This window comes from Sinocyclocheilus grahami, unplaced genomic scaffold, assembly GCF_001515645.1.
Source record: "Sinocyclocheilus grahami isolate Dianchi unplaced genomic scaffold, SAMN03320097.WGS_v1.1 scaffold146.1, whole genome shotgun sequence".
NCBI classification, from domain to species: domain Eukaryota; kingdom Metazoa; phylum Chordata; class Actinopteri; order Cypriniformes; family Cyprinidae; genus Sinocyclocheilus; species Sinocyclocheilus grahami.
The window spans coordinates 765,019-775,871 of record NW_015505325.1 but is presented as its reverse complement, the minus strand read 5'-3'; the positions used below and the strand labels follow the sequence as shown (position 1 = coordinate 775,871).

The 10,853-nt window shown below is 40.7% G+C and overlaps 1 long non-coding RNA gene across 1 annotated transcript; it reads left to right on the top strand.

The window, feature by feature from the left end:
* The first annotated feature begins 1,891 nt into the window (after positions 1-1,891).
* LOC107591791 (uncharacterized) lies at positions 1,892-2,863 on the top strand. Its single transcript, XR_001609908.1, has 3 exons — positions 1,892-2,115; positions 2,193-2,268; positions 2,799-2,863. It is a non-coding gene; the product is annotated as an uncharacterized lncRNA (long non-coding RNA).
* The last annotated feature ends 7,990 nt before the right edge of the window (positions 2,864-10,853 follow it).

Here is a 10,853-nt window from a genome sequence, read left to right as displayed (position 1 = left end):
AATCCTACAATTAAACAAACATGAAATATTGTATCTTTATAACAACCTCTTGTAAGGCTGTATTCAGCTTTTCTGTTGAAACCTGTTTTACCTCCTCAAGTGTTTTTGGGACAAAAGAGAATTTTTATCATTGAAACATTAACTTTTTACAGCTCTGCTACAAACAAAGAGGCCAAGAAAACGTACTGTTTTGTAGTTTTTCTATATGCATTTATATAAATGGATTATGCATTCTGATGATGCAAACAAATGAAAATTCATCTTTGACTGCAGGTTGCCAGAGTTAGTGTAGACCGTTTTGTTAAACCTCTCTCACTGCCACTAAATAAACCATATTTCACATCTTAATTCTACTCATCTTCTGAAAAGGGTTTTCAGAAGATGAGTAGAATTAAGATGTGAAACGTTGTTGTTTTTTTATTTTGGCTCAGTGTGATGCAGTCCAATAAGGTTCTTGCATCATTGTACCCTCACCACAAGCTCATGTCTGCCCATTTAGATCATGCTTTCAACATTTCTTTTGAATTTCTTTCTAAATATCAAAAACCAGCATGTCAAGTTTTCTTTGAAGCAAAAGTACTGTATGCAGCAGCAGGATTTTGGAAGAGAAAACACAAAATAAATTATGTAATTATCCTTAACAGCGTTGGAAGTCTTTTTGACCGGCGCAGATGTATTTTTAGTAAGAGAAAAAAAATTGTGAAGAAAGTGTGATGACTCGAACTGCTCTACAAATCTTATCAGCCTGGGTATTTAATTACATATCATTAAAATGTGTTGTTTGATACAGTCAGTTTAAACATATATACATTTATTGTTCGGTTGCTGTTATATTTCATTTTAAGTAACTATCATTAGGGTCATGGACATGTTTTGTAACTCTAATTTTGAAAAGCTTTTTACGCGTCTCCTTTCATGGGTACTCTCGCGAGATTTTAGACCTAACAGACTCGACACAAGTTTGGCTTAAATGTTCAGCCATACAAGTCAACATACAAAGGTGAATTATAACATTTCTGCATACTTAGCAATAAAGGTAGATCTATCAACTCCTATTGTGTCACGAATGAACAAGCAAGGTTACCAAAATACAGAGTTTATAACTCTACAGGTGAGTGCCCTTTTGATGCAGCGGCAAGACGCGACCAGCTGCGGACCTGCAAATCGGCCCGTGGCTGGAGGAGTCCGTCAGTGAATCAGCTGTTATTTCAGAGCGTTTCTTTTGTAATGGATTCATTGTCCCTCCCCCGTATTATATTTTGGGCCTGGCCATATAATGACATAAATTTGACTTTAAATTACACTAATTACTTTTTTTTAAGGTACAAGGCACTTTTTTAGTTTTTTTTAAAGGTGTTAAATGTTTTTTTCCTTTGTATTTCATAGCTACACAAAACTATTTTGCGAGGAGAGGAGCAGCTAGCTCTCCAGAAATGTAAGGACTGTTATTCCTTGTACCACTGTCCTTTCTGTTGGCCTGAGATGTTCAAACCCACCATTAAAAGCAAAAGCAAAAGTTTGAAACATTTACTGGGTCACAGAAGAAGAGCAATACGGCACAAGGGCAAGTACTAAATAATGCGTTTAAGAAATTACAAGCATTTAAATATATATTTTACTTGAAATGAGGTCATAGGAATAAATTAATATTCTGTTCCTTCAAGTATTAAAATCTACTGAAGCATAGAATTTTATAGAAGCACAAAGAAATCTTAGTATTACATGGATCTCTAACGGAGGACTTGCTTTTTAGTCATTTTTTTCACTAGAGTTCTTCATTTTTAAATGTCATTTAAAGTGTGCTTTTATGGTGTATTCACTATTTACTTAGTTTAGTTATATGAAGACTTCATGGTGCTTGCTTCTCAACTCTCTATCTCTGTATGTTGGAGTCAGTGTGATTTGGAGAGGGGGGTGAAACTGTGTTTCTCAGAGATGGACTCTACTGTGTAAACATGACAAAATTGTGCATGTGATGCCGTCTGGAACAAGCTTGCATATAGAGAAGGAGTAAGAGATATATAAACAATATGCAGATATTCATGAATCCTCAAGAGATAAAAAGAAAGACTACAAGTAAACAACTCGGAGGAAGCAGGACATCAGTACTTGGAGGTAATGGCTAATGTCTTTGATTTTTAAATACTGAATTATTAAAGTATGATTCTTAATCCTCTTTTTTCATTTGGTAGGTTTGGGGCCAAAATGGTCTGGAGAAACGTTTGGACCTTACAGCTCTAAATAAACATGGAAAAGTGTACGAAGATGGTAAGAAACACTTCTTGTTGTCTGAAAAAATGTATCACAGTTTCCACAAACATATTAAGCAGAGCAACTGTTTTCAAAATTGATAACACTAAGAAATGTTTCTAGAGCACCAAATCAGCATACAGTATTAGAATGTTTTCTGAAATATCATGTGACACTGAAGAAAAGACTAAAGTAATGGCTACTGAAAATTCAGCTTCGCCATCAAAAGATAACTTACATTTTGAAATTGAAAGCAGTTATTTTAAATGGTAATAATATTTCACAATATTACTGTTTTACTGTATTTTTGATCAAATAAATGCAAAGCTGGTAAACATGCGATACTTATTTATAAACTTTTGAATGATACAGTAGTGCAGTTCAAGATACACATTTATACTGAGCCATTCTGTAATTTGGAAACTATTGATTCATGTCAGTAGCCAGTGGCTCTTTGGTCTTTTTTTCAGTCTGGACTCTGGAGCCCTGATCAGAGTTTAAGGATATCTGTCTGATTGTGTGTACTTTGTTTCTTTGTTTATCATTAGCTCAGTTTAGCTTGACAACAAGAGACAGGAGAGTATCACCTCACCAGGGTCTGGAGCAAGAGCACACCTGTCAGGTACACACACTAACAAACAAACACCTGCATTTAGTAAACACCCATATTATACTGATATTATTAGTCACTAGGATGATTAAATTTGGCCATTTTGAGATAGTTGATATTGGCCATTAATGGCATCTACAACAACCTTGTCAATGGATTATAACCTTTTTCTTTTTGGAGAATATTATACAGTTTGGGATCAGAAAGAATTTTTTACAGGTTTTTTTTTTTTATAAAGAAGTCGACTATGCTCACCAAGGCTGCATTTATTTGATTGAAAATACAATTAAAACATTTTTAAATATTTGTACAGCTTGTCAATGGATTATAACCTTTTTCTTTTTGGAGAATATTATACAGTTTGGGATCAGAAAGAATTTTTTACAGGTATTTTTTTTTTTATAAAGAAGTCGACTATGCTCACCAAGGCTGCATTTATTTGATTGAAAATACAATTAAAACATTTTTAAATATTTGTACAAATTAAACTAACTGTGTTCTATTTTAATATATTCTAAATTATAATTTATTCCTGTTATGATAGCTGCATTTTCAACAGCCATTACTTCGTCTTCTGTCACATGATCATTCCATTTGGTTGATTTGGTGCCAGAGAAACATTTGTTATTATCAATGCTGAAAACAGTTGTGCTGGTTAATATTTTTGTGGAAACACTTTGTCTGTCTCTCAGGTTATTGTGGTACAGTGATGAGGGTCATTCGCTGTCTAAAGTCAACACTCAGTCTGACTGCTTCCTCAACATCGTTCTGTGGTTTAAAGAACATTTAAACGGACACAACATTTCTCAGAAATGCATATGAAAATATTTATCAGATGTTTTTTTTGTCTGCACATATTGTGTTGGATATTCTTGCCGAAACTGTAAATGTCCGTAAATGTTGCAGGTTATGCAGGTCATTCTCCACTAGGGGACAGACCTGTCCATGTAAAATCAGCACTGCTATAATAAGGGGCCAAATGCCAAAGGATGAAATGATTGTGTTTAGAAATCAGAGCTCATGTACTGTGATACTGAACTTCTCTTTTTAGAGTCAATATCTGGACATTCACACTCTTTTGTGAGATGTTTGCTCTTCACTATGTTTTAAATGGACGGTAATGGTCTTGCCAATATTTTTTAGATCAAATCTATTTAACTTTAAATACAAATACATGGTGATTGTAGATTTAAATTAGTTTGATTATGAAAAAAGTACATTTAGGGTGGAAAGTAGAAGAGAAGAACAAAAACCTATTTTCTAGTTTCTGAAAAGTATCGAGAGATCTTCAACATTCCATAAACATAATAAGAGTCAGAAATGTGTGACATTAATTTTGGCCAATGTTTATGCACTCCGATCCAAGGTGTGCATGCTAGCTTTGGTGGCAGCTGTACCAGCTCACATGTCTAAGACTCTTGTGTCCATTTCACTTGCAGCCGCTTAAGAAAGGTATTTACCTCAAATATTTCTTTGTTTCATTGTTTATAGCAACATTTTTGTCCTTACACTTAATCTCCAAATCCTCTTTGACAGATTCATTCAGCTCTTGTGTTTCTATCATGAACTTTTGGTTTGCCATTTGTGGCATGTTGAGCACCAGCCAGCTTTATGTTAGTGTTTTATGGCCAATTGGAGCATGTGGATTTTTTAATATTCTGGCAGTCTCAGGGGGCAGATTGCTTTATACCCTTTTAAGATTGCATTGCTAATGACCCACAGAGAAAGAAGTAGAACACAACAGGTCACCTGAGACCACTGCCACTATGTGTGTGTGTTTAAGAGAGAAAGAAAGAAAGAAAGGTCTGTATTATTCACCCTTTGATCGGGTTTGGTGTAGGTGTCTGGGCTGGGTCTTAGGCAGGTCAAATATCATGAAAAGTCTTTACTCTCTGTCTCAGTTTGCCTAGATGCTGGATGACATGTTCATAAAGGAAGATTAAAGAGTGAGGCAGAATTTGAGAATAAACACAAACACCCAAAAAACAGAAAATCATTGCCAGGGGGTGAAAAGCAGATGAAAAGCAGAAACAGATAGGGAGAAAAATCTGAGTAGGTTTAAGGCCACACTGGGGTAAAATGAGCCACAGCTTCGTTGGTGCTCTCATGAGCTGTGATGTGACACATTAAGCGAAAACACAAAAGTTATCTGATGGCTCAAGCATTTTTTCCCCCAGAATGCTGGGAGTTGGGTAAGATCCAGTAGGCCTGGGGTACGTTGAATCAACGGCCATAAATATGACAGCTCGAAGCAGTGAATCTATTTGAGTTGGCAAAATAAGACAGTATAAATTAAACCCTTCAGACATCTTTGTTATACTTTGGTTCATGTTGCCTCAGTTGCTTTAGGACATTACAAGTCTTATATAAGTTGCTTTCTTCAAACTGATAAACAGCTCTGCTCTGTTTTTTTTTTTTCACCTATTAAACAGAAAAAGGAAACAACACAAACTGGCTCACCTTACCACAGGCCCAAAGTTGTGCTAAACCAGGGTGTTGCTTTGGGTAGTGGTCAGTGTCCATCCAAATGGGTGCCCAGCCAAAAAAAAAAACAAGTCAAATTTCATTCTTAGCATAGATTTTCACATATGTCTTTTTATTGATTTATTGGCGGTTAGATCATTTATTGGACTATATGTATGTGCTTGGCCCTGCATTGTTTCAATAGGATGCTTGTCATTGTCCATCATATATAGACTAGTTTCTAGGTCATTTCAGTGCCACCGGTGCCAAAATACTTTTTTTTATGTCTGAAATATTAAATGAGCTATGTGATATTGTAGTATTATTTATATATTATAGTATTTATTATATTTTGAATTAGTTTTATATTTTCAGTTTTAATTTTAGTAATTTTATGTTTTTGCAATTTTTTGTTGTTTTTGTTATTTCAAATATTTATATATTAAATAAATAAAAATAATTTCTATTTTTAGTTTTAGGGTGCTTTCACACTTGGTTCGTTTGCATGGTCCGAGCCTGAATTCGATTGCTCCCCCTCCTACTGCCCCCACTGGTTTGTGGTGTTCATATAGTGTTTTTTGGATTCCGAACCACGGTACGCTTGTGTCATCAGAGTGGCAGCTGTTTACCCCTGTTACTAGGTAAGGACTATAAATAGGTTCGAAAGAACGCGGGAATCACTTTCTCACATTCTCTCTGCTGCAGTGCGTCAGTTTTTCAGGAAAGCGACTGAGTAAACACATAAATACGCAGTTTGGCCATTTAATGCATCATTAATAGCGGTTTACTTCTGCGATTTGGTACAGTTGGGTTCATATCAGCAGCAAATTGTATCGGGGTTCACTTGAACTGTACCCCAAGTGGACTCAGGGTGTATTCACACCAGGAAAGTCCACTAGTTCACTTTCTTTGGTCCAGACCAAAAACAGTGTTGATTTTTTTTGTTTGGTGTAGTTCGCTTTCACACTGCCCTTTTTTGCAAGTGAACCAGAAATTGTAAACAAAGCCACACGTGTGCTAAGGTCATCCATTAATTGGACTAATTAATTCTCAAGCGTACCAGAGTTCGTTTGGAACCGGACCGAGACCACCTCTTCAGCTGAGTCTCGATGCGGTTGTTTGGTCCACACCCGAGTGCGATTGCTGTATTCACACCTGCCCAAATGATCTGCACCAAGGGGGGAAACAAACTTGAGTTCGATTCAAGACAGGTGTGAATACACCCTAATGCCGAGTTCACACTGCATGATTTTAGCCCGATTTTTCACTCTCCGACAGGTTTTGCAAAATCGCCGATAAATGCCCGAAATCGGAGGCAAATTGTCAGAAAGTCCGTTCCGGAACCAAAATCACGCAGCCGTTTCCATACGGACTTTAAAACGATCACGGCTCACAGATTGTTGCGAACACTGCTGCGCTCTGAGACCAATGTTGCGTTTTGCGTTTATGCACAAGATACCACAACGTAACGGGTACTCTACCTCAAGGTGCCTTATATAATTTAATAGTTGTTGCTGCTTGTCTGGAATAAATGGCAGTGTTATTGGAGACACACTCATCCTGTGCATGATTCTTTAACTGGAGTCAAATCCATGTTCGCCCGCTATGATACCAGACATTGAGTAAATGTTGGGAGGTGCTACCTAACAAATTGGTCCTTCAAGCCAGATCATAGCAACCAAAGCATCATGGATACTGCAGCTAGCAATGCATCAGAGGCTACAGTTCGACCCAAAAGACAGAATAAACTGCCTTCCCATCTGGAAGTATATGAGGTTGGCTATCTGCCTCCTGTGGACCCTCCTCCAACCGCTTCTTCACGCTATCAAAGCCAACACAAGAGCCAGTCGAGGAAAACCCATAGCAAAGCCCGTTCTCATTCCAAATCCAGTGGTCGTTCCAGTGTCTCGGGCGCTCATGCTGCATTCACACTCACAAGCAGGCAGGCAGCCATTGTAGAGGAAATAATCAAACAAAGGCAGTATGATGAGCTCCGTCAGCAAATGGAGGAGGACACACTGGCAGAGATAGAGTTTCAGAGGTTACAGATTCAAGCTAGAGGCTCAACGTGCACAGGAAGAGGCCCTCTCGGCAAAGGAAGCCTTATCTAGCCGGTTGCAGAGACAGCGTAAGCTTAAAAGAGCCGAAACTGACCTTGAGGTGGCCAAACTCGTGAGTTCCCTGCTCAGCAAAGATACTAGCTTGTCTGACTCAGAGATTCACATATCACCTGACTCAACACGGCCAGCACCTCAGTTGCCTTCTGCTAGCTTAGCCCAAACATCTATGTTCCAGTAGTTTCTCTGTCCATCATCCTCCACGGTACAAGCCATACAGACTGCTCCAGAGGCACAGAGCATTGTAAGGGACCCATGTATAGTTCAGTCAACACCTAAACACCACATTGTGTCATCCCAAGTAACTATGCCCTTACCAGTACCAGCTTTACCAGTGCCATCATTCTTATGTGCAGCAAACCAAACTCTAAGGAGGTCCCAAGTCACATATTCTGAGGAGAACATGCCTCCTGTCCCACAACAGCCCCATACAGCAGTTATTCCTCAGCAGCCAGTGAGAACGCAACCGGTGACTCCCCATACAGACAGTGTTTTGACCTCACAGTTAACACATCTTGTTGCCTCAGCTGCAGCAACTTCGGATGCGCATTCATCGTTACCCGGCCAGAGAGCTATACCCGGCAGTCAAACCCAGCCTTTTCCAGCTACTCGTCCAAGTGTAACAGTTTCATCTAACACTCCCTTTTACTCTCAATCCTATCCATACCTACCTGTTTCCCAAGCTACTTACCTGCCTCAACCCGGAACAGAACTGCTAATGGCCGCAGCATACGGCATCCCTCGCCCTACATTACCAATCTTCGAGAGTGGCACAGAAAGTGACTTTGCTCTACTGAAACTGGCCTTGGATAATCTGCTGACCCACCATACACACATCAGCGAGCAGTACAAATATCAAGTGTTACTGAGTCACCTGAAATTTGCGAGTGCCCAGCAGCTGGCTAAGGCCTATATGCACCACCCACAACCATACACTGCTGCTTTACAGGCTCTGCAGGAGAAGTATAGACAACCCAGACAACTTGTGCAGTCCAAGCTAGGTGCTATCATGAGCACTCCACAACTAAAGGTGGGTGACGCCAGTGCCTTTGACTCATTCGCCTTGTCTGTCCAATCCCTGGTGGGCATGTTAAGGACTCTAGAGGGACAGAATGGTACGAAGTTATGTGTGGTTCCCATGTAGACCGTCTTCTGGGCAAGATGCCACCTGCTTACAGAGATAGTTTCATAGAGTACTGCCTAAGCTATGGCATCCTCCAAACTGGCACAGATCGAACCTATACTCTCCCTGATCTGGCGGCTTGGTTACAAATAAAGTCTCAAGCGAAGTGGATTTCTAGCCAAGCAGCTGCCATGTTTCAATCTGAAACTACCAAACTATATGGGAAAGGGAGAGGAAACCCACCTCACAGAGAACGGTCTACACGCATACTTCTGACTTCAGAGAAACCCACAGAGTCTCCTGAATCTACACAGGTTAAAGTCTTGTCCAAGCCAAAGCCTTACTGCCCTCACTGTGACAACAGAGAACACTACCTCAACTCCTGTGAGAAATTCAAGAAGTTAACCACCTCTCAGATTATCACCTGGATCACAGAGGGTAAACACTGTTGGAAATGTGGTCGAAGCCATCCAGTGGACTCCTGTAATCTCAAGCGACCATGTAAAATCTGTAAAGAACGGCACCTTATCGTCCTACACGATTCTGTTAGAAACACTTCAAGAGCCGTGCTCATGGTCAGCTTGCCCCCCACACAAGTGTATCTTGACAGGCCCAAAAGCTCACAAAAAGTCATGCTCAAAGTTGCCAAAGTTCTTTTGCACAATGGTGGTCAGACTATGGAGGCTCACACTGTTCTTTACGACGGCTCTGAGAGAACCATCGTTCTTCCTCCTGTTATTCAATGGCATAACTGAATGGAACCTCTGAGATTCTCCCGCTACAGACAATCCAACAAAGTCATGCTGAGCTCAAAGAGTCTACAGTAAATTTGGAGGTTTCTCCCATTGCTAAACCTACAGAGAGGTATGCTATCCACAATGCATTCACTGCTCCTGGTTTATGTCTTGCTGAACATGATTACCCTGTGGCAGCTCTTCAGAGAGCATACCGCCACCTGAGGGTTCTACCCCTGCTACCAGTAGACAGAGTACAACCTTTACTCCTCATAGGATCTGACATGCCACATCTCTTGACCCCCACTCAGCCTGTCCGTAAAGGAGCACCAGGAGGCCCTGTTGCCATATGTACCAAGCTTGGTTGGGTACTACAAGGCCCAATGTGTCCCATTCAGCCTCCTAGAGGTCAGCGACAATGTCTGCACATCATGACTACACCATCCCGCGATGAACTATATCACCAGGTGGAGCGCTTATGGCAAATGGACACCCTGCCAAACAACGAAAAGTTGATCACAAGGTCTAAACAGGATCAACGGTCCTTCAATCTCTTACAGTCTGCGACTGTTAGAGTGAATGTGGACGAAGTTATGCGGTATGCTACACCATTGCTAAGGCGCACACCCATCACAGTGCTACATGCAGGAAAAGAGGCTGTGCTTCCTAGTCTATGGAATACTGAGAGAAAGCTGGCCAAGAATCCTGAGCAGGCCAAGACCTACTGTTCTGAAATCCAAAAGCTGGAGACAGCAGGCTACATTGCCAGGATATCACCAGAAGAGGCATATCAGAGCACAGAGTCCTGGTTTATTCCACATCACATGGTATGCCACAATGAGAAGCCCTGAATAGTTTTCAACTGTCCATTCCAGTACCAAGGACAGAGTTTGAATGATCAACTCCTTCCTGGACCGTCACTGGGACCATTCTTACTGGGTGTTATCTTGAGGTTTTGCCAACATGCCATTGCGATCAGTGGAGACATCAAGGGCTACAGGTACGCCTGTTACCTGGTGACAGATCAGTGCTTCGATTTATATGGAGAGACATGAATAGGGAGGCTCAACCTGACATCTACGAGTGGCAGGTGCTTCCCTTTGGAACAACTTGCAGCCCCTGTTGTGCCATCTATGCTCTACAGTGCCATGCCCAGGAGTATAAAGGCACCATGCGTGGCTTGGATGACATTGTGGAGAACTCATTCTTCGTTGACAACTGCCTCCACAGCACTCAAGATCAAAGTGAGGCCAAAACTGTGATAGATGGGTTGCGCCAGGCTCTGTCAAAGGGAGGCTTCGAAATAAGGCAGTGAGCATGCAACATACCATCAGTTCTCAAGCATCTCCCTTCAGAAGCCAGATCCACTAGTAGTGAATGCTGGCTATCTCAGAACAATAATGACCTACAAGAATCCACGCTCGGCCTACAATGGGACTGTCTTGATGACACCCTCGGATATAAGGGCCACTCAGCTGAGGCTGTTCAGCCGACTCTGAGAAACCTGTATAAGACTTTGGCAAGTCAATTTGACCCCCTTGGGTTTATCATGCCAT